This window comes from Phalacrocorax aristotelis, chromosome 5 (assembly GCF_949628215.1).
Source record: "Phalacrocorax aristotelis chromosome 5, bGulAri2.1, whole genome shotgun sequence".
Classification (NCBI taxonomy): domain Eukaryota; kingdom Metazoa; phylum Chordata; class Aves; order Suliformes; family Phalacrocoracidae; genus Phalacrocorax; species Phalacrocorax aristotelis.
In genome coordinates, this window is record NC_134280.1 from 50,618,476 (window position 1) to 50,643,327 (window position 24,852).

General features: G+C 48.0%; 1 long non-coding RNA gene across 8 annotated transcripts; it reads left to right on the forward strand.

The window, feature by feature from the left end:
- The first annotated feature begins 1,424 nt into the window (after window positions 1-1,424).
- On the forward strand, window positions 1,425-24,670 carry LOC142057763 (uncharacterized). 8 transcript variants are annotated; one of them, XR_012660742.1, is made up of 7 exons: window positions 1,425-3,146; window positions 3,554-4,166; window positions 4,692-4,810; window positions 7,244-8,152; window positions 14,808-14,878; window positions 14,979-15,214; window positions 17,937-24,670. It is a non-coding gene; the product is annotated as an uncharacterized LOC142057763 (long non-coding RNA). The 8 variants fall into 8 exon arrangements; XR_012660743.1 differs by lacking the exon at window positions 14,979-15,214 and having other exon boundaries at window positions 1,435-3,146; XR_012660744.1 differs by lacking the exons at window positions 14,808-14,878; window positions 14,979-15,214; window positions 17,937-24,670 and adding an exon at window positions 9,601-12,492 and having other exon boundaries at window positions 1,436-3,146.
- The last annotated feature ends 182 nt before the right edge of the window (window positions 24,671-24,852 follow it).

Sequence of the window (24,852 nt, forward strand, 5' to 3'; positions counted from 1 at the left end):
AGCATTTGCACAAGGCCATCTGAACATTTGAATACATAAAAAATATAAACTAATTAGCTTGGGGATACCTTGATTAAAAACTTCATGAGTTTTTGTGAGCCCAGTTGCTCATTTTTGGGTTGACCCGAACCCTCCCTCCTGCGTGTAAGATCATGGTGAGGGAAAATCTGAAACCCACCTGAACCTGAGACTTGCTCAGCAATCTCTGGATGCTTCTGGTTAAAAATGGGACGGTAAGAGGAATATGGGTGAGCATCCTTTTTTGGGTAGTGCAGAGACCAAGCCAAAGTCCTCATGGGATGGATACAGAGTCCAGTCCTGTCCTCGCTGCAGACCAGTAGCTTGGGGGACAAAAACCACCTTCAGGCAATGAAAGCAATACATCGATGGGCTGCGCGGGGTCCCTGCTCATGGGTCTCCCAGGCAAGCTGTGGCCTTATCCTGATTGCCTTTAACGTTATCTCCATCTAAACCCCTGCTTTCAAAACTGCAGGGAAATTGCGTATTTTATGGTTAATGATTAAGACGTTCTTCTGGGAACCGTGACTTTGCTTGGAGGCACTGGCTTGTTCATTAACACACGTTTAAAACCAGATGTCAAGGACATTCTCCAGAAGGCACCTGTTTAGTGTGGTTTTGACCCAAAACTATAAGTCCCTTTTTCTCTTAAGGAGGAATTTTTTCACTTCCCATGGAGGAGAATAGCAAGTTTGCAGACTGCATGCTGAGGGCTTTTTCTTCAAAAGCCCACGATCTTTTGCATCACTTAGGAAAACGGCCACATTAGGGACAGGTTGGTACAACACAGGGCTCTGGAAGAGACTGGGATGGTGAGAGGGACCGTTCCAGAAAAGTCAGCCCCAAGCACCCCTGATTTCCCATGCAAAAAGCCTTAAAAAAAAAAAAAAGAAAAAGGTACCATTTCCCCTTTAAATAACCTGGAGACTGGGATGAAAGAGCCTAATCTTAAGTAAACAGAGCAAAACTGTCACCTGAATTGGGCAACAAACTGTCTGGGGCACCAGAGAGGTAAGTAAAGGTCTTTATATATCTGGGAACATGAGGCTGCCTGGGATGCTGCTGGGGCTTGCATTTCCACTGCAAACTAGTTTAACCAGTGTCTGCATCACCAAGCCTCCTGAGCAACAGGGGACTGTGAAGTGTGTGGCAGATGAGCTCTAGGCTGAGCTGAATCTCGGAGCTGGGTTCAGAGCAGGTCTAAAACATGCAGTTCGTTAGCAGAGACTAACAGCTGTGTGATGGTAGGCACCAAGTATTTATACAGAGTAAAATGTATTTTACAAAAGGGTATTTTACAATTGGTGGTGATTTGGGCAGACTACTAGTTAGTCTGAATTTGGCATCTGGTCAGCTGGATTTTATTTTGCTTTGTGTTTTAGAAACTCCTTAGGCATGGAAGGGCTTTTGAAATATTTCTCCATTATCCAAACGCTTCAGGAAGTCAATTTTTCTCCATTTTGATGCCGCCTTCTGAGGAGCATGTTTTCCAATTTCATTCCTGGTTAGGGGGAATGGTTGAAGCCTTTCTTCATGTTTTTAAAAACTGGGAGCTGTGGTGATAGGAAAGATCACCTGGTTTCATAAAATATTGTGAAGGGAAAAAAACTTCCAAAAAGAAGTCTGGCTCTGACCAGAAGAGAGCCAAAGCCATCACCTAATGGATTTCCTTGGCAGCCTGTGTGAAATTAGAGGGTGAATTTAGGACTAAACTTGGAGCAACATTGTCAAAATGGATGCTGGGAAAGTCAGAATGGAGTTAGAGACCAAGATCTCCTCTTCCCAGAGGGACTTTCCTAGGGAGGATTTGCTAGAAGGAGAAATCCAGAAGAAATGACATTGCTCTGTCTCCTTGAAGGCTTTCTGCTGCCCAGGCTCTGAACAGTTGCTGGACTGCTAAACAGCGGTACAAACACAGAACCACTGTGTGGTTTATTTTTTAATTTACAAACAAAGATTTATTCTAGTTGAAAAGTTTATGGTACTATTAAGCAAATGCTCTGGAATATGTCCCACTGGCTAGTCGGTCTCTGAGCCGCAGGGATTGGGTTTTTGGACTAGCTGCTCTCTCAGAGTATTTCACACTCTGGGGCTGGAGGGGTTTGCTTCCTGTCCACACCTGTTCATATAGCATGAACTCCGTGTACATGCAGGGTACGCTGCAAGCTGCACCAGCTGATTTCTCTCCAGGACTCTTCTCATCAATAACTCTTAAAACTTACTTAAACGTATTTTTCCAGCTGTCAGTCTTGCTTAACTTAAAAAAAAAAAAAGGTGTTAGGTTGCTGCCCTTGGAGATAGGGCTCTGAGAGACATTTGCAGGCTTCGTTTGAGTGCGAATAAGAGAAACTCAACATGCATTAGGGCTGCTGAGCTGCTGGAGCAGGGGTGGGGGAGAGTGAATCCAGTGAGAGCCCTGTGTTCAGCAGTGTCTACTGTGTGTAGAAAAGGTGCAAGATAATCCATGGAGCTCTGTGCAAGTATCCCAAACAGGGCTTTCTCCTCCAGGAGAGGGCAAGAGAAGGGTTCATTCCCAAGGCTCTTTGGGCCATGGGCTGAGTGAATCAGTGTCTTTATTTCTCTTTAAAGAATGAATTGAAGTCTGTGCCTGGCTGGATCACTGGTACCTGAAGGAGACCTCTCCCTGGAGTCTCACTTGGCTCGCTGTAACATTTCCTCCTTTTGCTTAAAGCACTTCTTCCTCTCCCAGCCTCATCCCCCACATACACACCTTGTTTCCAGCGTAGTTTTTCCTGCCACGTCATTATCCCTGTCGTGTCCACAGCGAGATATTGCTTGAGCCAGAAGTTGGATGGCATGTGCACTGAGGTCAGGAATTCCTCCCCTCCAGCCAGAGGATATGTTGTATTTGTTGTCTGACCTCCACCAAGCTCCCTGCAGCCAGAGAGTGCCAAGCAGAGGCGGCTGGAGGGGTGCCAGCAGTCACAGGGCACTGGGCTTCCCCTGCGTCAGCCGGAAAAGGAAGTTCCTGGGAGCGAGCACAAGATCCTTGCGCCTGCTGGGACTAAAAGCCAGGCTCAGCTCGCAGGGGGATGCTCAGGAGGCACGAGCAGATTCTCAGCAGGGAAAAGCAGAGCCTCAGCTCTAATCAGCTTTCACACTGGCAGGTATGCAGGGAGATGGGGCTACAGACAAAGCAAGGTGGGTCAAATACATTGCCTTTGGCCCCTGTACCTAATCCCAGAGGTGTAAGAAACTTAGACTTCTGTTTCTCCAAAGGATGCGGTTGCCTTTATCCCCCCTCCATTCTTCCAACCTCTTGTGTTTTTTTTTTTTAAAAAAACATTTTAACCCAGGATTGCAAACATTACACTACTACCAAGCAGCAACCTTCATCCTCTTATTTCTGCCACAGCCATATGATGGTTAGACAAGACAGCCTCCTAACAGGCTCCTAGGTGACAAATGGCTTGTACGGAGTTCAGCTGCACTCCCACATGGAGTAAAGCCCCTGTCTGCAACAACTAAAACCAGGGCTCTGCATGTTTAAATTGTCTTCCTTCTTTTACAACAGGTTTTCTGTGTGATTTCAGTCAATGTGCTCTTCTCTCTTGCATGAGATAATATTCACCTCCCAGCTACTTTGCTGAAAAAGTTAAATCAGCCATGAAGCCACTTAGATTCAGTGATGAGAGCTTGGAAAAGGAGACAAGCGGGATGTGGGAAGTGGATGCTCATCTAGAGCCAAGCAGACCTTGGAGGTTCATGGGTCAGGCTGATGCTGCTGTTCTGCTCTCGCAGGGGACTGACTGCTTCTCCTTCGGATGGCTGTTGTCTTGGTGATGCTGTCATGGGCAAAAGCTGCCAGTGACACAGAGATGTCACCTGGTCCCCTGCTGGCTCCCTGCAGTTTATTTCTGTAAATACATATTTGCATTTTGTTTATGTGGGGTAAATACAGGGAGAGGAAGCACAATTTCTCACTGCTGGCTATTGGGACAACCCTCTTCTTTGCTTGCCTGGATGAGGGCCATGGGCTGCCACTGCCTGATGGAGCCGGATGAGGATCGTATGGCAGTGGTGTGACATCAGACATCAGCGCACACTACTTCTGTCTTTGCAAGCACAGAAAAATCCTAAAATACACAAAGGCGCTCCCAGGGTGATCATCTCCCAGTGTGGACTATGTGAGTGATGTATGGGGGTACGTGGCTGGGAGTGGGCAGGCACAGCCAGGGGTGCTTTCTGACACCCTGCTTTTAACCTCCTAATGGTTGTTATTGTTTAATCTTGCTCTGGGGCTCCAGTTTGGGTGGGAGGTGTTGCCCAGTATCAGGTCCTGCGTGCTGAAGGCAAGGTTTGGACAAGATCCTTGGGATTTCTGAAGGAGCAGGGCTCCATTGGTGCTTCTGGGGAGGGTTGGCAGGGCAGCAGATTCTTCTGTTGTCATGAACACTCCCAACAAGGGATTGTTCTTATCAGGACGGCTTTGGCTGTGCCGGATTAGGAAAAAATTACATGCTTGTTTTTTTCCAGAGAAGCTCTGGCTACTGGTTTTACTAGCAGCAGCCACTCGCATAAGGGAGGGGAGGAAGGAGGGGTACAGGCAGGTGGACTCTTTCACCTCACCAGCAAACACAGCTGCACCAGAGAATTGTCACGATGATGCTCCATTGCTAGGATTAGCATCATCCTGAATCTGATTTTTCCAGTCAACAGCGAGGGAGAGGTGCCACACAGACCCAGCTCAGCCCTCCAGAGGTTTGAACTGCTCCTGAAGATGTCCACACCTGTGGGGGGGGAGCTGGGGGTCTGGAGGCAGACAAGCAGGGTGAGTCTCAGTATTTTTGGCTCCTTCCCATGACAGTCCATTACAAATTGGCACTTTGCAAGATCCCCACTCACTGCCCCAGCAGCTGCTACTGTCTGCAAGGATGCAGCTGCACAGGCCAGGAGGAGGGGATCCCAGGAGGGCCAGCTAGCGGGGGACAGGCAGGGAGTGCTGCTGCCAAGCTGGCTGCTACAGGCAGGGGAGGAAAGGCTCGTATTTGGGTGAGCTTTTGGGTGGCTTTTGCTCACCCAAAGGGCCCATGTGGGCTGCGAGAGGCACAGTCAGGAATGACTTTGGGGTCTTGGTGGGACAGCATAAGGCATCTGGCAAAGGGCCAGCAGTGTGGGGAGCACGGAAATGGCAGGGGAGATGCCCTGGCTTGATGCATGGCGCATGCTCGGGGCAGCTCCTTTTTGTCTCTTGCTTTCAACTGCGGAGACATGTCTGGGGAGTGGGACTTGCACTGCTTGAAGATTGGGCTGGCAGGGAAGGAGAGAGACAGGCATCCACTCTCTCCCTTGCTGCAGAAAGCAGGTGCTTAGAGAGGAGGAGGGAGGGAAGGGCAGACTTGGGAGGATCGCCAGGCACCAAAGCAGCTGGGAGCCCCTGGAGAGGAGACACATGGCATGTGCAAACAGATTAACAAGCTGAGCTGCTCAGAGGTCACTCAGCCCTGCATATGTGTGCCCAGGGCTGGCTTCCAGCACCTCTGAAACGGTCTTTGCCTAGCCGGCAGCTGAAGGCAGGTGCTGTTCAATGTGGGTAAATTCATGATCATCTGAAATTTTGGTCCCACCAGCCAAGCCTTTGTTGCAGACTTTCCTGGCTGGGACCAAGACTTGGATGCCAGAGCTCTCAAAGCGTTCAGTGGCACAGCCTGCCTGCCTTCAGAGTCCTTCCTACCAGCTGAATGGCATAGCACTGGAAACTGGGCCACTAAGAGACTTGAAACTAAATGCCGATCTTGTTGGGCCCTGAAATTAATCTCCAGAGCTGAATCTGAGATCTGCCATAGTCTGGGGAGGTCTAACATGTCTGGCTCTGACTGTAGGCCAAATGAGACCCGAGTACTTTGGTGTTCGGGTGTGCCTGAACTGGCTGTGTTGCTTCAAGTCCATTTACATGGTGTTTTGCTAGGGCTACCCAAACATTAATTAAAGAAGGTGCCTCCAGGCCTGTTCATAACAGAAAAGCAAAGCATGTGACACTTGCCGCGCAGGCATTACAGGAGCTGCGCACAGTGGGGAGGACGACATCCTGGTTCCCCTGCTGCCCCCTCCCACTCCACCATGCAATGTGAGTGAGCTGCAGCTCTGTGCCCGCAACCACATGCCTGATGTGGTTGTCCTCAGGTGCAAACTCCTCTGAGCTCAAGGAGAGGAATCCCCCTTCTTCAGCCTCTCCATCCCAGGCATGTGTAGGGGAGAGCTTGTCTTTGTTGCCGTGCGTGATGTCCATTGGGAGAAACACCAGTGATGCTGGGGGCTGCTGCTGGTCCCAGGCTGACTTGCACTGGGCCCGATTCTGTGCTGCACTAAACCCTCCTGGCTCTAGCAAAGCAGCTGCACATTGATTTGTTGCAAATATGCCAGTACCTGCATGAGAGCCTGGCACTACCAAGCTGGGAGAGGAACTCAGAAGAGGAAGCACAAACCCTGGAATAAACAAGGAATAATCCCAGGTAGTCAGGTCCGCTCACTGAAGGCACCTACATCAAATGCAAGAGCCTCCTCGTTTCTCTTCTGCCTGGTGCCGCCTTCGGGCTGTTCCCAGTCACTGCGTGCTTCCTAGCGCTCTCCAGTGAATCATGGGAACTTTTTCTGCTACTTCAGTAGGGCATTCTGCTTTTTAATCCCAAGACCACCATCGTCTGTAGTTACTACAGATAGGCAGGAGAAGCTGTGCAAGGACTTGAATCTGCAGTTAACTTTCAGAGCTACCCCAGGCACACCCAAACCAGTCAAATATGGCCAAGAACCACGACAATCAATTGCACGGAAATTCATCTCCAGTTCATATTAATAGCTCCAAACCTAAAGTTGCTAGAGGCTAATTAGAGAAGCTTTGAGAGTTTGAGGAGTAAAATTATCTTAATAGTTTAACTGTATAAGCACGCTGACTCATTGTATCGAGGGTGGAATAACTGTCTCCAGTGCAGAGTGTTCACCTGTAAGGCCAAGGCTGGTTCCTTCTCTGCATATTTGTCTTGAGATGGAAAAATCTGCATGAGCAGGAAATGAAGGATATGGCTCTGTGGTTTGATAGCAATATTTTTCTAGTAGGATTTGCAGAGCTATTTTCCCACCTGTCTGTACTCCTGTACATATTTATTTATTAAAATATTTGGTACTTATTTATTAATAGATTTTATAATATATATGTTTATATATAAAAACTATGTATTTATTTATAAGCCACCTTTCTCTTCCTCAGCTTGGCATTGCTTGGCTCCATCTGCAGTCAGACCTGTTGCCCATGCAGTCTCACGGGAAGGCAGCACAGCAAAAAGCCTGATCGACTTCAAGTGAAATTGAATACACAGTGTTAGGGAGAGGAAAATTGCCCACTGTAGAAGACATGAGTGAGAGGCACATCCCCAAAGAGGCCATAGGAGGCCTCTACCCTAGACGCAGTAGCAGTCAGGGCAACAGGCGTCCTGCATCAGGAAAGGGCTGTTGCTGCTGCTGTGGCTGGACAACTTCAGAGATCAAAGCCTAGAAGGGCTGAAGATGGTCAAGAATGAAAGGAAGAAGACCCCAAAACCAACCAAACCATGCTTGGCCTCTGCAAGGAGGGGAAGACAGAGGATGGCAAAAACAGTGACTCCTTTCTGTTATCTCCTTGCCGCTCTGCAGTGCTGTTTACCTGAAGAACTTCCACCACCCAGGAGCCACCATCCTGCCCACCTCCTGCAAGCACTGCCGAGTTGTCATCCACTCCCACTGCCCTGCCTGAGCTTTGCACCTCAGACAGTTGAATGCTGGCCTCTCTGGGACACCTCAGCCCAACTTGAACATCACCTGCAGTACATCGCAGCCTTCCTCCAGCCTTCTTCCTCCAAGCTTCATCCTTCCTGCCTTCACAGGACCAGGGACTCAGGTCTATGTTGCAATCCAAGACATTTTGTAGGGCAAGCAAACACAAGAGGAGCTGTGCAAAAGTGTGTATAGCTGCAGAAGCACCCATTTCACCACCAGCACCTCCTCCTCCCTACCCTTTTCTGCTGGCCTCCTTTCACTTACTTCCCACACTAACATAAGCCTTTGTGACTTACACCACTTTTTCTTTTTTGGTTGTACTTTACAGAAAACCCATTCACGCATTTAACAGATTTCTCAGAAGGTAAGACCTTACATATCTTGTGGCAAGGGGGCAGGATTTTTAAGCAGTGCCACTAAGAAAAAACATGAAAAAAGGAAAACTGGAGTTCCAACCCACACCTGCCTGCAGATGAGGCAGAGGATGGCTCTTATGTGACAGAATTTGCCACTTTGAAAGCCTGGGAAATCAGTCAGAAAACACATTGGGAGTATAGGAAATGGCAGATGGGCCTCTCTTATCAGACCAGGACAGGGAGACAGGTGAAAGGAAATTTTAAGCTGTGAAAAATCTGGGGGTTTTTAACTTCTTTTCCCCTATGACATTCAATGAGCACGCCCCAGGAATTCCCAAAGGCCAGAATACATCAAGATTCAGAAAAAGACTAAATGGATATGAACGGCAAGAATATACAGATTCCTTAGAATTAATAGCAGCAAAAATGTCAGCAAGTTTATTAAACTCCCTGCTTCAGGGTGCAGAAAACACTTGAGTTGTTAGACCCAGCTGGAGTGGGGAAGAGGAGGGTGGTGAGGCAGCCCCAGCCCTTTCCAGTCTCCATCAGAGATTCCTGTGGCAGAAGGATGATGTGAGGTGGGCAGACATCTGATGTATCTCGCTTCAGTGTTCTCTGTGTTGGGACATGGAGCCAGGGCAGAGCCCTGCAGCAATGGTCACCTTGGCAGTACTGCCGGGTGCTTGCCCTTCCAGCACAGCAGCACCCTCTGGGGTGCAAGGAGCAGCATCCTTCCCCAGAGGGAGATATGTCTTCCCAAGCAGCACAAGGAGTTGCCTCTGCATGAAGGTCAGAGATGACACATCACCCTCGTGCCCACAGTGTGGAGAGAGTTGTCCATGTTCAGTTTTGGGTTGCTGGATTGCCAGTGAAAGTCTCTGGCTGGTGTCTTGGAGTAGATGGGTGGCACTTTCCCATTAGTGACCTGTCCTGTGCAAGTACAGTGGTGCTCACACCAAGGCAGTTATACCCCAATAGCCCCAGGGCCTGTTTTCACTCTTTCTGTAACAAACTTGGAAGTCCTAATAAGCCAAGCCTGGGAGGCTACTAGGAAAAAATGGTGATGGCTTTCTGAGGTGCTGGAGAGGATCTCAATATAAATTCAAGCTGCCAGCTACATTTCTCATTTGAGCTTAGAGAAAACAATGAACCTTTTAGTGCTTTGCTCTCTTATAAATAAGGTCATTGACTCTTCCTTCCCATCCCCTTTTCCTCTTGTCTGGTCATAGTGAGCACTTCAGGGCAGACTCTATTTCTTTCTGCATGTACAAACCTTCTCCAGCTCGAGGTGCTGCTGAAACCCTGCTGCTATTGTAAAGATGGCATGGGATCAGCAAAGCTAAAAAAGCCTTTCCCTACCAGGAGCAGCAGCAAGGAGTGGGAGAAAGCCAAAAGATTGTTACCTCCGTTCATGTCTTAGGGAACAAGAAGTAATTTTTTTAGATATCTATTTTAGATATACCCACTGTGAGTGCTGCCTTGTTCGTCTTCATGAAAGAAAACCCTGGCCAGATTCACATGCAACTGCTGCAGAAGACCTCCCCTCTAAACGAGCAGAGGATGCCATTTAGCTATGGATTGCTGGATGGACTTTATCATGAGGTCCCTGTGGTCAGCTGCTTCGCTCGCTCTGCTCTTCCCCAGGGGGGCGAGTCCAATGAGATGCCTGGGGACTCAGTCCACTTCATAAATGGAGACCAGGACTGTACAGTCCCATGCTGGAGGCTCAGGCATGTGGAAGAGGAAAGTCTCATTGATGATTAGCAGTGTGTGGGTCAGTGGCCTGGACTTCTGGTGCTGATTGCTGTGGCATCTGCAGGGAACATCTATCCTTGAGTATACATCTGGGACGGGGAAGAGAAAGGAGAAGTGAAACATTGGGGTAGCTATTTCTGTCCCAGAGCTGGGCATTTCAAATATAGTCATAATGTTGCATAAGGTAGTCATGCTGGGAAAGGGCTGTGTGTTGATTACAGCTAAATATTGCAACTGTTCAGGCTTGATCCCACATTTCTCAAAGCTAGTAACAAAGCTTGTGTTGGCTTCAGTACTGCTGGAACTCAGACCACTTGGCCAAGGCATTAGCTTCTTGGTCGCTAGTAGGACCTAGTAGGACCTCACCATCCTATAATAGTAGAGCATGATTTAACAAGAACTACCTCAGTATAGTCTCTGTAGTTGTGGAACAAGCTCTGAAGTTAGTAGAAACAAGGTGATGGAGGAAAGGATTTACTCCTCTTAGACCTGTAAGTGCTTATGCTAAATCCACCACCTGCAGCAAAGCTCAGAAACACCAGAGAGGAGCCTTTGCAATTACTTTGCCTGTATTTAGCAAAACAGAAAACAGTAGCTTTAGAGGTACAGACGAGAAGATATTTTGAGCATTTAAGGCTGTGGGAAGAGTTCAGCCCAGGAGAGACCAGCTCAAGAATTCAAAGTCTGCTGTGCTTCTCCCAGTCCCAAGGGGAAACCTTGGACATACGATTAAGAGGGGGAGAAGGATGTAAAGTGAGGAAAGTGAAAGGGCTGTCTACCTTCTCACTGCTTACATGCTGAGAACTACAGAAGGAAAATTGCTGGATCTTCCTGTCCCTCCATTCCTTGAACTAGCTGGATGGTGCAGGGAAGAAACCCACATAAGACAAGGGCCCAACATCTGAAATGTTGTTGGTTTGTGCATCAAATGTTGGGTTACTGGGGAAAAAGATGGCTCTACCTCAGCCTTGTCAGGGTAAGGAGCTGCCTACAGCTTATCTGCAATGCAGAGCATCTCTAAGGCTGCTCTCAAGCGTTGATGGCCTAAGGGCCATCTCGTCAGTGTAGATTGAAGGATGATAGTGAAGCTCTCCTTACATTCCCAAGGAGCACTGTAGCATCTCTGCACTGCCCCCACCCCAGGGCATCCTCAAGAGGAAAAGCAAATTGGCACTATACTGAAAGGCAACAGGACTGTGATGAAGTTTGGTCTTCAGGTCTCTGCAGAGCAGAGAAAAGGCATTAAAGTCCTGTGATACAGGGAAGAGGAGTGGAAGGCATTGTCTGAGAGAAGTAGGTGGGTGTTTCATTAGTGCAATGAGCCAACAAATCACAAGGTCAACCGAGGGAAGGTGGTTCTTAGAACTGTAGTTTGGTGTGGAAGTCCCTGCCGCAGGGCACTGTGGATGCTAAAGGTTAGCATGGGCTCAAGGGGAGACTGAAGCAGTGCAGGAAGGAGATTGAGGATTTCTAAATAGACAGAAGCCAACCCTAGCTCAAGAAGTCTCTAAGCCACGAACCGGAAGAGGCAGGGGGAGTACAGAGGGGGAGTATCAGTTATGCCTGTCTTCTTTCCATAGTACTTTGTCCTCTGTCAGAGACAGACACTAGGCTAGAAAGACTTGTGGTCTGATTCAGCAGCACTTGCTGGGGTACAATGGGAATGCAAGGGACCTTTCCCTCTAACACCTCCCCATCCCTCTGGGTGTAAGATAAAGGTAGCAGGCAGCAGAGCAGACTGGAGCAGCAACAGCAGCAGATATAAAATCCTCACTCTTATCTGCAGTGCTATGAGGGGATGTAGTTTTTGCCTTGAGTAGCCCGACCTCTATCCTCTGAGAGATGGGAAGGCACTTTAGTGACACAAGCACTTCTCCCACAATGTCTTGTGAAAGGCATACGGGCATGTGGTGAGCAGGCATCCAGTGCAATGACCTCTGCAGCCATCAAGGCCAAACATCAGCCTCCTGCAGTTCATGAGTGTGCTCTTGGGACCTCAGCAACAAAGACTGCAGGGCCACCACAGCATGCTGGCCATATCTTGCTGCTCAGTATTTTTCCCGAGACTGAATTTTAGCTTTTTAACAATTGCCAGCATCTGCGCTCTATTTGTTTGGTGTGGCAGTTTCCCTTTCTTCTAGGGAGGAATGGAAGAGTCCCTGTTCTCCTGTGTCTGGATAACCTGGATACAAGGGTGTCTTCTGATTTTTGAGTCCAGTGAAACATGACTGCATGAGGTAGTGCAGTACAGAATACATCCAAAAGCATTTGTGCTAATTTTACAGTACTAAACTACTAATTCTTATGGCATCATGGTATTTTTACCCAGAGGCCCACAGGAAGTCCCACAGGCTGTACACTTTGCCAAGTTAATGTTTGCATACTATGAGAACTAGGTCTGGAATTAAATTCGTGTTGGTCACATTTTACACCAAATTCCCATGTATAAGGAACGAATAGATGTTTCTTACAGTTAATTGTTGAGGTTGCTGGACTTGAGATGCCACTTGTTCTCTGTTATAAAATACACTAATGTTGTTAGCAACCACTTATAATACACCTCTAATATTTTTAAATTGCTATTAATTCCTTATTGGAATACATCACCTGTCTTCATTTTGGGCCACCAGTCTCTTTAAACAAACCAAATGGCCACCACTATAATGCAGAGTGAACTCTTGTCTCTGTGGGTGGAGAAGGGAGAAGGTGCTGCAACATAAGCTTGTCATCAATATGCCTTCATCTTTCCCTGGAGATCTCACCTTTAACATGCAATTTCAAACTCCATCCTTGTAGAGCCCTGACTTCCTGCAGATTCTACCCGAGAAGCGTACTGGGAGCAGAAGGGATCTGCTGCCATGAATATCACACAGGTGGCCCCCAAGGTTGCAGGGCGAGGATTTTTCATTAATAAAATGAAGGCTGTATTGACATGCAACCTCCTGGCCACTGTGTGGGCACACAGGGCAAGGCCATGTGATAGAGTATTCACCTTTGTAGTCTTCTGTACCACTTCACAGAAAACGAAGCTATGGGAGGCCTTTGGCTTGCATAGGGTGACCCTGACTTCCCCGTGCAGTGTTTCTGGAATATTTGTCAAACCATTGAACCTGTGGGAGAGAGGGAAAAAACATGTCCGTGGGGGTGAGGTGGAGGATGGAGCTGTGCCACAAGTGCCTCTACATGGACCATACCTCAACCTCATTCAAGGGAAGATACCTACATTTAAGGCCTGTTTTCATGTTTCCATTCTGACCCATGGGCTTTTGAGGGAGTCAGGATTGGGCTGTCATGATAGCAAAGAAGGTCCATGCCAAGGAGTAAAATTCAGATGCTTTCTTTCAGTGGTATCACCTGAAAAAACTCTCTGCTGTGCTTCCACCTCTGCTAACACCCTACTGCTCTTGGACATCTGCTTGCTGGAACATCAAGCAGCATTACCTTGCCCTGTCCCCTTTCTCAGACCAGCTGGAACAGGATGTGTGAAGGCCATAGCCCCTCTCATCTTACTGAGTCCTGCCTTTCCTCCATGCAAGGTTTGCTTGCTGCCGGGGCTGGCCAGAGGAGAGGGCAGGTGCTGGAATCCCCTTGCACAAGGCCATGTCCTCTGCCAGCTGCCCACACTTGCTTCATGGCAGCTTGGGGCCATCACTGCATGTGCTCACACATGGCTTCAGTCCCCTCTTTGTGTCCCTCCTCCACAGCTGTTTCTCCAGCATGTGGCTCCCCAACATGCAGCCATTTCCCACATCTAGCCTGAGCTCCCTGGCTTTGCTGCTTGCTACCACAGGAAAACTTAATAGCCGTATCAAAGGGGCTTTGAAGTAATGTGCAACAGGACACTTGTCAAGGAACGTGAAATCTGTAGCAGCACATGGGAATCACCATTCAGGTTCAGACCTACAAGCCATCTAGTCCACTGATGTCTTCCGAAATAGCAATTACTGGCTGCTCCTGAGAGAGACCGAAACCTGCCAGAGACCACTAAAGAATTACATGCCCCTGGCAAAGCCATCTGTCCCTGTTTGATTACACCTCTAGCTAACACCTTGAGACCTGTGAGCTTGTACCAACTCTGCAGTACTTGTTTGTCTTTATACTGCTGTTAGTGCAACTTCAGATTCCTAAGTGATCCACTTCCCTCTGCCTCCAGCTGAGCTCCTGGGCACCATGGTACAATGTGGCAAGTGGTTCAAAGTACAAAGGCTTCAGCTTCATGCCCTTTCTTACTGCTGGCTCGTGGTGTCTGCAGATCATTCATAGGGAATAGTTGGTTGGAAAATGACCTGTGTGCTGTGGATTTCACCAGTAATGTCTTCACTGCTGTCCCCTCAGCACACTTTTCAAATCCAACCCAGTCTAAAGGATGTCTCACAGCTATCTGTTGCCAAGGGATGGTGTGCATTTAGAATCCCTGGGCATTCACATGTACATCTGCAGTGTTACTTCTGCAGGTAGGCCCAAACTAGCTTTAAATGAGGCATCAGAAGCACACAAGTGAGAGTAACAGAGAGTTAGGGAAAAGAGGCTACAAGTGATCTCTGTTAGAGTTAGCTCTGCTCTCCCTGCACTGTATGCTATCCCTCAGCTCACTCGCTGCAGTGCCATGCATTTACCCCAGGCCTCAGTTTCTGTGCTGCATCCTGCTGCAGGACCGTGCATCCAAGTACATTTCCACAGGGAATGCCTGTGGCAAAGGATGGCAGAACACAGAGCAGCGGGAAACACAGATTTCAGGGAAATCACCCCCCTGAACACATCAGTACTGAAGAGCCCAAAAATAAAATGGCCAATAAATTAGTAAGGCACACCTTTGAATGCTAAAGTGTTTTAGGGGTTCTAGGCTTTCTGACCCTTCTGGCTGCTGCTGATGGCAACTGGCAATCTTGATCTTATTCGTGTTGCCAGAAGGCCAACCTCCCAGCTGGCTGTACTCTGAGAGGACCTGGTGACTGACTCACTCCATGTTCCTCCAACAGGTGAGAGAAGGAGACATCTCCAGAAGCTGTTACACATTTCTTCTCTGGTCAAGGCACGTTTCTTTATATCTACTGAGCTATCATCCCTTCTCACTTCCAGCTTCAGGGTGCTCTTCACCTTGGCATCCTGCAGGTAGCAAAGTGGTCCCCAAAGACTGGCCTGCTGCAGTTCTTCACCGCTTGGTTTTGCCACTCCTGGATCACGCACTGGAGCCTGGGGATATGGGACAGGACCTGCTTCAGCAGCTGGACCTGGACAGTAGACTTAGCACACCCATGGCCAGGCAGCCCCTGGGCCTCCAAGCCAGCCAAAAGCAGCTTACATCGCTCTCTGTGGTGAGGAAGGGAGAATTTCAGTGTGCCCCAGGAGTCAGGCAGGAGCCCCAAGTTGCTGCTGATGCTGCTGAGGGCCTTGGTCCTGCTAGAGAAGATGAGTCAGATGCACAGCTTGTCCAGCTCAGTTCATAATACCTTCACCTAAAGAAAATGAGTACAAAAGGAAAAGACAGATATGGGTCTTTATTAGTCTGGTAGTGTTAAACTTCCCTCCTATTCCTACAATGGTGGGAAGGAAGGTGTGTTCAGGCCTGGTGCCTTTGCAGTAGAGCCAGGGGACCCATGAGGGCTTGTGTGGTACCCTGCTCGCAGGTCAGCTCTCTGGCATAGCACAAGCATCTAATCCTGGTTCAGACCATGGGGAAGAAAGAGGTGGAGAGAGCTTGGCGTCACTCAGGATCCACTTGTAGGCTCAGGCTGGACAGTGAGTGAAATGCACAGCACAGCCCAACAGCTGTGCTGCAACAGGGAGAGCATGCACACAAAAGCAGCTGCTTTGCTCGTCCCATGACATGCAGGACGGCCTTTTTTCCCCTCCCCCTTGCTGTGCTTTTCCTTCTAGTGTTGGCTTTTCTCTTAATTAGAGAGAAGCAGCTGCAACCCCCTAATAGCCTTTTTGTACTTAGCAGCTGTCGGTGGTATTTTGGTGCTGGCTCCTCTCTCTCGTTGCTGAGCTGGCTCTCCCCCTGCCATGGCACTGCACAGCAGGGCTACGTGCCTGGGTTCCTCTTCTTGCACTGAGCCCTGGCCAGCTGCAGGAAGGTCACCAGGAACTTGAGGAATTTGTTTTACTGGAAACCACGTGCCGCAACAGAGGCACAGGCTGGAGGTGGAGAAGAAACTGGGTCTCTTCAGTAATAGGGTCTAGGGAGACGGGATGGGAAAGGTTTGCAATCGCTTCTTTTTCAGTAGAAATTTAAGAGACAGATAAAGGAGAAGCAAGTAGATGTGGAACTTTTGATCAAGTGAGAGGAGAGTTTTTGCAACAGTTTCCCCAGAATCTGCTCTGCCAGTGTTTTCACTTCCCTCAGCCACAGACTTCATAAGCTCTGCAACGTTCATTAACACACCTGGAAACAGGAACAAAGGTCCCTGTCGCACACTATCATACCTGTCTGCTGTGTTTTGCTTGCAGCCTGAAGAGCTGAAGCATCCCAGCAGCCCTGTTTATGAGAGGTCAAAATCTGAATTTACCATCCAGAATTTAGGCTACTTCGAGTACCCTCTGGGAGGCTGAGGGGCAATGAAGGATGGGAAGTGAGTGCACAGGTGCTGTGGGTGGGCTGCAATACCTGTAAAATCACAATGGGGCTGGCTGCTGACCTGATACATTAGTGTATTGATCCCCCCTCCCCTGTTGTGTGCCTCTGTGGCTGTCTAGTCCTGCCAGGGAAACAGGAACAAGTGGGCAAGTGTCCCTGGTGTATATTTGGTCCTGTTACCATACATAAAGAGTTTCTGTTTAAGTGGAAGAGAAATATTTTATTGTATATGGAATATATTCTGTTCTACATTGCTTCTCCATTCCCTTCAGCCAGAGAGTCTCTCTATTTGTATTTTTTCTTGCCACAGGTTTTTGGGTCTTGTTTTCTACTGGACTGTCAGTCAGTCCATCACTTGACTTCTGAAAAGTTTGGAGTTTGACTTCTGAAAATGAGGGTGGCTCTTGACTTTGCCCTAGCATCAGTATACTTGCTTTGATATCTGCATTGCTCTGCTTAGCAGGGTCATACAGACGAGGTGGCATTTTTTTCCACCAAATGCCATTCTCTGCCTTTATCCTAACCCAGCCTTTGCTGTGGCATCTCTTCTCTGTGGGAGTAAAGAAAAGCTGAGTAAGTGCCATCCAGCTTGGAGATGATGACATTTAGAGATGATGGTGAGAGTCCTGGAGTGGGATTTTAATTTTGTAGTTTGTGAAAGCCTTTAGAGAGCCCAGAGTTTAAAAAACCCTGAGGATCCTGTCTCTGGAAAGCAGAACATTTAAATAGGGTACCCCAAAAATTAGTGCAGTGGATGAAGACATTGCTGTCACACAATCTTACACTTATATTTGCTTTAGTTTGTGCATAGCCCTGTCCTGGAGGGAAGGGTTACTCCAGCTGGGAAAGACTCCAGTACAGTGGGAAGCATTTCTTCCCCCAACACCGGGGGCATAGGCAGGAGGACAGTGGATCCTATGGCCTCACTCAACCTCTCTTCCTGCAGGGACAGTGCTGTCACAAGCAAGACCCTGTTAGTAGGACCTGTCAAAGGGTCCAGTGTTAACATTGCCATCATGCAGGTGCTGGCACTGACCACCTGGTGTGAATACTGTATGGTTTAGACTTCCTGGGACAGCCTTGCAACCTGGTTACTATAAAAATGTATCTTGGAGCTGTCTAGCAAGCTGCGCTCAGGTGGCACTCAGACCTGACGCTTCTGGATGAAAGAAGTGGGATGAGCCATGGTCATGGCTTGTGACCTTGCGCAGCTGAGTGGGGCTGCTGAGTGTGGGTGACAGGAGGCTGGGAAGAACTGTAGACAGTGAGGATGAGTTGGTGAGCCTGGCATCACCTGGGGCATGAGCTAACAGTTGGGCTGGAGAGGACACAGGAAGCCATGCTCATGTGTCTGGCCTGGTACAGAAGCAGCTGGCTTGTAGCAAGGCTACAACAACTGTATGGGCAGGACATGCTTGTGGGATCCTGTAATATGTGCACCTTGTTTCTTCCCCTTGCAGGTAACAACCAGGAGAGGTGACCTGCCCCAGTTTCCCACCTCTCGTCTGCTTGCACACAGAGCCAACTTCATTTTAACAAGAGGAACTGGCTCCCTTACCTGTCTCAGATCAGGTAATGGAGATCTTGGACACACCGCTTGCCAGAGTGACTATGACAGAAATGGTGGCAGCTGGAAGCACAAAAGCTGAGGCCATTGCTTAGCTCCTGTGTTTGGTCCAGGGCGGAAGATGCTGTTGAGAGGAAAGGATAGCAGAAATGCAGGCTCCCAGTGGCTGCTGAGAACTGTCACCCTATATTTACTTTTTCCAGTCCTGTTGCATTTCTGGAGCTGACACATCTGGCAAGTTAAGATGGTCAGGGCCGCCAGGAGCAAGAGGATGACTAATGCCAAGATCCCGTTCTTCCAGGTATTGGAAAAAGGCATCTGTAAGCTGTGCAGGTCAAGCATAACAGAGCTCCTCTGTATCATGTCTTGTTCCTCTGCGAGAGAGAGAAGGAAGGGCTCAATGTTGCTAGTATTGCTTCTTTACATTATGTGAGCCAAGCAGGAAAAGGTCTGTATACATAGATGCACTGAAGCTCAGGCCCATATGTACAGAATGGGTCTTGTGGCCCTCAGAGGGACTTGTCAGTAATATTATTCACCTGTGCTTGTGCTCACAGGATCAGTACCACATTATCACAGATCTATTCTCATCATTGGCATAGAGACAGGCACCTGCTGGATTGCCCTGCTTTTGTCCAGAGCAATTCACAAAGCAGCTGATGGTCTTCCCTGATGAAAGGCCACTAGAAATGTGATGCACCTGTGATTTTCCCACAATTTTTTTTCAGTCTGCTTCCTTACCCTCCATATATCACTGCTTCACAACTCCTGGCTGCTTGTCCTTCTGCTTATTACCTTCTGACAATGCCTGACAGGAGATGCTTGGGGACAGTGTAAGACCAGGATAAGCACCCAATGGTATTTTCCCCTAAAATGTTCCTCAGACTCCTGCAGTACGCAGCTAAGGGCCTTACTTCCTTCTGATAAGCCTCAGTGGATTTTTTTTTTTGTTTCCATTAATTGCTTTCTTAAGTTATGTCAGGTCTAGCTTCCACAGTATCCTCTGCCATGAAGTTCTCCCACCCAGCACAAGGACTCTCTCCTTTAGTTAGCTGACTTCTCACATGATGGTTTAATTTATCATTACCTAAATCCTGAACTGGAACGAGAACAGCAGAGAGTGTTCCCCATTCACCATCTCCAGACACTGTTGATGCCAGAACTCTCTCCTGTCCTTCAACCACCCTTTCCCAGGCTGGGTAGTCCTAGCTTAGCCAGTCATTCCTCCTACAGAAGTTATTCCAGATCTTTTCCCAGCTTTGTTCCCTTTCCCTGAGCCTTATCCTGCTCCTCCCTGCAACATGAGATTGTACTAGCAAGGGCCATGTTTGCCTGATTCACTGGATCTTTTTCGTTGGGTTTGATACAAAGAAAACCCTTTGTGGGGTTATGGGATCACCACCTGACTGGCTGCGTTCCTGTGCTGACATTGGCATCCAGGAGTCCACTAGCTTGACTTGCTTACTGTGCTGATGAGAAATGTGCTGGCCAGTAGTCACGAAATTTTTGGCTTAGCAGGCAGCTTCATCGGATAAGGAGATTTTGGTGCCTTTCTTTCAGCTGTGCCTGCAGTAAATAGTCACTCATTTGCAGACCTGTTCAGGCAGCAAGACACTTGCAGAGCTGTAGTTTGTAGAGCAACTCCAGGAGGTCTAAGGCAGGCAAAGGAGACACTGGGAAAAGGAGGAGAGACAGGGAGAAGCAGGATTGGGGTATCCACTTGTTGATCTGTTGGGCAGGCGTGAGACCCTGATGAGTCTTTGTAGCAGGACACAAGGGAAGGTCTCTGGAAATTTGGAGAAAGGGATCTGGAGAGTTTGTCATCTGCCCCTGGAAGGAACCTGACAGTCAGGAAAAAGCAGCAGCTTAGTCTGGGTTCTGTGTTTATTTGCTCCAAGATGAATGGTGGTCTGTTGGATTATGGCTTGGCATAGCCTTTCATCCTTGCTTAGCCTGAGTAATCAAAATGAGGACTGGAGGAAGGGATTTACCCAGTGCCCTCCAGATAAGGATCCCTTAAGAACTTTATCAGCTTTTTCAGGACAGAACTGAATCCAGCTGGAAAGGAGAAGGGATGGAGAGCTCATGTATGAGCAGCCCTTCCCATCCACACCTTTACACCTATGAACAATAAAGCTCTGGTAGGGAATACCACTTGTTGTCTTCCTTTTTTGACCGTTTAAGGTGAGATTCAAACACTAATCTTGCCAGGGGAGGAAACATTTTACACACCTCTAGCAAACAAGAGCAGTCAAAAACCATGCCCAGCTTTGGACAAGAGTTGTTCCAAGAAATTGCTGCTGGCTTGTGCATCCCAAAACAAGTTTTAAAGCAGAAATCAGTTTAATCAAACTTTCTACACAGAAGCCCTGAATATTCATTATTTCTTCACCTCAAAACAAGTTGAGATTCATATCAGTATTTCTTTCTATGAGTTCTCATCACTCACTATATTATCTGTACCTTTGGTGCAGAACCCCATCCAACTGCTGGGGCACTGCAAACTATACCACCAGCAATCACTGCTGGAGATGAACCAATAGCAAAGAATAGGAGGTGACTGGCAGAAATATCCTTCTGTGAGGAAGACCTAAATCTCAGTATAAATAAACACTTCCCAATAATATGCTTCCTGAAAAAAAAATTGGGACTAAGAATAGCCTTTAAAACTGCCCAAGCAATTTCACTCACTACTAACCTGCAATGAGATACTATCTTTAGGCTACAAGGCTTCTTCCTAGGATGGGGCCTTATAACACCACCTCTTCCTGTGCTGACCAATCCTTGTACTTGTGCTTATGAAGCTGAGCCTCCAACCACTAGCAGGCTTAGCAAACTCTCAAAACCTCCAGGGAAAGAACATAGCCAGATCTTGCCCATAAATACAAGTGCCCATAATGACTCCATGCTCACCCAGATGGTACAAAGCTATTGGTACAGATGGCTGCCCAAAGCCTCACACATCTTTGATCCTTGGGCATCCTCTCAGCTCACAGAACATCAGGGATATTGAACTATTGGATGTGTGTCTTGGGGAAGGGAAATAGTAATTGAGCCAAGGGTACCATCGCATCAGTGAGGGGAACACAACATTTCTGCCAGTACAGAGTGGGCTCTCATCACGACAGGGGGATTTTGGCAGAATCTGTGAGCCAAGGACACCTAGGTGTTACCAACTAGATGCTGATATCCTCCTGTGATAAGATCCTGAAAGCAGAGGAGTCTTGCCCACTCCCTTGTAAGGGCATGAGTGAGCAAGGAAGGGACAGGAGACCCATGCACTGACTGGCTTGTCCTTGAAAAGCCTCCTAACATTGTTAACCATCACTGAATTCTCTGTGTGGGCAGTGGACACTTGCATTTCCAAACAAACCCATTAACTGGCTATCATTCATCTGAGAGAAGTTACTTTTGAGAACCTGCATGTGAATTACATAGCAGATATTTAAATAAGACCACACAGTGCAGTTGAATGCCTCCATAACTATGATGACAAGCCCAGCACTCATGGACCTCGGTTAAAGTCAGCAACACCTTGCAAAAGGTCTGGTATAAAGACAGCCACTGCCCCAGCATTGCTAAGTGAGCTGGACTGCTCTATTGTGAGCAACTTCGCTGCTGTCATGCAGCAGGGGCACGACAGGCTTGACACTGCCCGCGCATCTCCCTGTCCTCCCCATGGCCCTATCACCTAAACCAGGCTGTCACTTATTGCCTGTCCTGTGAATGACAGCCTACAGCAGACCAGGCGCTTCTGCACACGTACAATTGCAACTCTGCCAGTAACAGAAACCATCTCACCCTCCTCCTCTTTTCCCAAGCCCTTCTCCAAAAGTGCTGCAGGCCCATGAAAGGCAACCCCAGAAGGAGCTCAGCTACACTACTAGAACGCCAACAGCCCTGCCAGGGCCCCGCAGGCTGGGGACATCATTGTATTTCCCTGCAAAACCAAGAGGATTCCCTTCCCAGTTCTTCCCAGGTGCATAACTCAACACTGGGCAACTTAAACAGAAATCTTACCTTCAGAAACACTGTAAAAGCAGGTCCTTGGGAGCCCTCTGAGAGCATACACGCACCATGCCACCACCAATGTGGTAAGAGATTGGTTTGCTTTACTAGAAAAACAAGTTACCATCCTGCTCAGCAAGACAATATTGGTGAAGCCGGCTCATAACAGAGCATATTGGAACAACGTGATGGAAATTCTGCTGCTTAATTAACTCCAGCAAAACTGCAGAGGGCTGATGCTTTGGGTGCCTGCTTGGAAAATCTCTCCATCAGGGTCAGAGTGAGAGCTGCTCCACACCAAACTCCCTTGCAGCTTCCAGGGGAGGCCCAACAGGCACTGGGCAGGACATGAAGGAAAAAGGCTGAGCTTCTAGATGATTGTAAGCGAGCATTTATAACTCCTTACTGCTCTTGGTGAAACCAATCCATAGTGGTATGTGAAGTCCTCCCAGCTCTGCAAGCTCATAGAAAGCACAGGGTAAATGAGTGGGCTAAGAGTACATGCTTTTCATCTGCTTTTGCTATGCAGTTGTTTTAACTCTTCTTTCTCTATCTAAAGCAATAGGATGGCTTTTTGTTTTTCACAAGTATGTTCTGTGAATGTTGGGGCTGGGGCTGTTGCACACACTACAGGAGCTCGGTGCATAGTCTCAGCTGTGCCAATGCCACCCCTTACCTTTCCAGGCCTGTCAGGCATAAAATCCAGGAGCATAAAGATGTTTTAAATGCTTAGGGGCAAGGAGCCATCTGAAAAGCAGGAGTGGTTCTCTTTCAGAAGATGGTGCTATATTACATACCATCTTTCAGTGCTTTCCTTCTTCCCTTGTCTGGTTTTCACTCCTTACCCCACCTGGGGTTCAATGATTTTCCCTGAGAAGTCTTGGATCAGTCCCATGCTTTCTCCCAAGCCTTGGGAGCTCTGCTTTCTCTCTATCAAGCCATCCAAATCCAGCCAGATTTCTTCCCCAGAGCATTCATTAGCTGAATCTAACCCACCCTGTTGGGATTATAGCTATCTTTGATCCTGCTGTAGTTAGGAGACATGGCTGCTTGCCACGTAGCATGTCTAATTTAGATTTGCTTTGCATGCTGTGGCACAGAAGGGGGAATGGATCCCCTGGGAGCCTGCTGTGAAGAAAGCAGCAGCTCCCCACTGCAGTCAGGGATGAACAAACCAGTCTTTTTTTTCCGTCTTTGTGGGAGGTGCCACAGAGAAAACTCTTTGGTGCTTTATATTCTAATTATCTTCAAGTGCAGCCTCACTACTTGATTTGCGGTTACTGCACATTAGAGATGAGCTGATGCTTCTAATCCAGCTACAAGGAACACAATTAGCTAAGCTACACCTAGAAGTCAGGGCAGGCAGGCAATGTTTCCTAGACAATTACAGTATGTCCTGGGGAGTATTTCTACACCCAGAAACAGAGGTGCTTTAACTATCTACAAAGCATAATTAGGGTCTGAACTAAGCATCTAAGTGAAGTGTGAAACAAGGCAAAAACAATACATAGGGTGTAAAGAAGTAAACTAGGGTGGGAACTGCTGGCTTTGCAGGATACTTAGGGTCTGTGCACTGTCCTGATGACACATTGTGGTTCTTGGGATGCGTTAATTACTAGTGAGGTAGGAAACAGCGAGTAGCACGAGAGGATTTGCATGAGTTGCTTGTAGGGTGCATATGCAAACAGCAGCTGTGCTCGTCCTTTGTTTCCTTTCGTGGATATTATGGGCTGCTGTGTGCCAGCCTGATGGCAGGGCAGCTTGTCTTAGAACTTTTTCTTAGTGCTCTAAAACATCTTCAAGAGCTTGAGGAATTGTAAACAATTCACCTCTCCCGCTGCATACCTGCCTTTAATTGCAGATGAGATAGGCCGTGACACAATATTGGCTGGTTAAAGTTTCCACCCCGCCAGCTACATGGTCCTGAATCCCATGTGCCACCAATTTGCCCTCTAGCTTGGAAAGGCTTATCATCTGTGCAGGCATCTGACCTAGCATGTCTCTTCCTCCTGCTGGGGACTGTGTTTCCTCCCTTGGTGGGTGCAACTGGTTGAGAGAGGCAAGACTAATCTCACATATTCATAAAGCTGTCAATTTGTAAGTCCTAGCCAACCTGGGAATCCTTTGACTGGCTAGCATTTATGGTGTGGGTGCCAGATGAGTGGGAGAAGTGAGGAAGGATGGGGCTGTGATGCTGTGCCCTAGGAGGAGAAATACAAGATGTCTGTGGTTTGTTTGCAGCTGTGAGCAGGGGAATGGGTAAAATAGGTCAAAACTCTTTTTGCCCTATGGGGAGAGGGGCTTTCCCCCTTAATTTTGGGGTGGGTTGTTCGTTTGTTTGTTTGTTTTTTGTCAGTGTGTGTTTTCCCTTTGGTAAAAGATGAAATGAAAAGGAGGTGCTGGGAGGAAGGAGTGACTGAAGAACTAAGCACACAGAAAAGATGTGTTGGAAATGATAATGAAAAATCGTAATTTTCTATGCAAAAGGGAATTCAGGCAAGAAGTAACTCCCTTTCAGACTATTTTAGTAGAGGATTATGAGTGACAGATGGCAAGACCATAAGCCAACAATGTGCCCTCGTGGACAAGAAGGCCAACGGTATCGTGGGATGCATTAAAAGGAGTGTGGCCAGCAGGCCGAGAGAGGTTATCCTCCCCTTCTACTCTGCCCTAGTGAGACCACATTTGGAGTACTGTGTCCAGTTTTGGGCCCCCCAGTTTAAGAAGGATGTGGTACTGCTCGATAAAGTCCAGCAGAGAGCTATGAAGATGATCAGGGGACTGGAGCATCTCCCTTATGA